The sequence below is a fragment of the Petaurus breviceps genome, unplaced genomic scaffold, assembly GCF_028583685.1.
Source record: "Petaurus breviceps papuanus isolate PSGF00001 unplaced genomic scaffold, PetGlider_PUasm1.0 98, whole genome shotgun sequence".
Taxonomy (NCBI): Eukaryota; Metazoa; Chordata; class Mammalia; order Diprotodontia; family Petauridae; genus Petaurus; species Petaurus breviceps.
This window is the reverse complement of record NW_027187460.1, coordinates 8,245,035-8,246,784: the sequence shown is the minus strand read 5'-3', so window position 1 is coordinate 8,246,784 and position 1,750 is coordinate 8,245,035. Positions and strand designations below refer to the sequence as shown.

General features: G+C 39.7%; 1 non-coding gene across 1 annotated transcript; it reads left to right on the top strand.

Moving 5' to 3' along the window:
- Positions 1-1,421: 1,421 nt before the first annotated feature.
- On the top strand, positions 1,422-1,526 carry LOC138156145 (U6 spliceosomal RNA). Its single transcript, XR_011167084.1, has one exon. It is a non-coding gene; the product is annotated as a U6 spliceosomal RNA (small nuclear RNA).
- The last annotated feature ends 224 nt before the right edge of the window (positions 1,527-1,750 follow it).

Below are 1,750 nucleotides of genomic sequence, written 5' to 3'. Positions count from 1 at the left end.
CCAAGCAAGAGAACCACAACAGCATAGTGTCTTGGAAAAATAGAGAGAGGAAGATGTCAAGGAAAAGAGGTTATTGATAGTGTCAAAGGTTGCAGAGGGTTCAAGAAAGATTAGATGATGAGGTCACAATAAAAGATTGAGAGGAAAGGAAGTGAAGTACCTATTATAGAGACTTTCTCAAGGCATTTAGCCATAAAAGAGAAGAGAGATGTGGGATGATAACTAGCAAAAAAAAAATGGCTCATGAGAGAATGTTATGACGATATAGGAGACATGGTCACATTTGCAGGTAATAGGGAAGCAACTAGTAGATAGGGAAAGATTGATGATAAGGGAGAGAATAGGCATGAAAGAGGAGACGATCTCTAGAGGAGATATGTTGGAATGATAATATTTGTGGATGTAGGAGGGTTTACCTTGGCAAAGAGAAAAGCCAACTCTTCATATGGAACAGGAATGAAAGGGGTGATAGTGGTTGGTATATGGCAACTGAGTGATATAAAACAGGTACAAAGATGAAGATGGAACTCTGTGAATGTTCTCAGTTTTTTTTTGGTGAAATGAGCCCAGGCTTTTAGCTGAGAAGGTAGGAAAGGGGGTAATATAGGAGAATTGAGGAGGAAATGAAAAGACTTGGAAAAGCTGTTGTAGTAAGTGGCAGAGTGAATAGATTATGGAGGTATAAAAAGATTCCCTTGCCAGAGTGAGTGTCCAGCTGTGATTCTGTCATATAAATTTAACCTAGTCAGCACAATTTTGTGATTTTCTACAGGTTCATTCAATAGCATTATGTAGGAGTGAAGGAAGTAGATAGTGGTTGTGATCCAAGACTGAGATTTGGCAAGCCAAGATGTTTGATAGGATAAAGGGGCAAGGGACTTGAGAAAAGTGGATAGATTAGAGTTGATTTGGTTCAATAAGGGGTCAAGGTGGGGAAGAAAAGATAGTATAGCTGATGGGGGCAGGGCAGTGGGGTGGGGTGAAGGCCTAGAAAAGAACTCATCAGAAGAGGGACTGGAGGTCATTGTGAAGGCAAAGAACAGGGTAGAGATATTGCAACCTGTATCAGTGGAGGGAGTGTTCATGTTCAATGAAATTGTGGCTGTCTGGAAATGTTGATTGACATATACAAGGTACTAGACCTAACAGAGATTTTGCTCTCAAGGAGTTTAGTGGGAGATTAGATATGGAAACCAATAAGAATGGTTGAAGGTACACTGCAATAGAAGCAAAGGAAAGATCCAGGTAGGAACTCTAAGAAAATTTGAGAAAGGAAAGATCACTGAAGTGGTTCTAAAAGTAAGAGGATTTCAAGAGTTGGAAAGGTGGATAAAAGGAATTCCATTTTCACTGCCCTTCCCTTCGTCCCCTCCTAAAGCCAAGAATGAGTAGATGACCATCAGATTTGAGTCTCAGTATTTGTTCTTGTTTCAGCAGCACACATAAAAACTGGAATCATAAAGAGAAAATTAAGACAACCTCTGTGCCAGAATGATACACACATGTGTGGGGTGTTCCATTTCTTTTTTTTTTTTTTTTTGTCTTTGATTTCCTTAGCTCCATCTTTGTCTCTGGAACTAAATGTCTCTTTCTGTTTCCCTCTCTGTCTCTCCTCTCTCTTTCCAAACCCCTCTCTTGGAGAGCTACTTGAGTTGACTAAATGAGAATTTATTCCTTCAAAAGGTGAAGGACCCAATGAGAAGGAATCTTGTTTTGGATCTGATTCTCATCATAGGAAATTGGTTTCTGG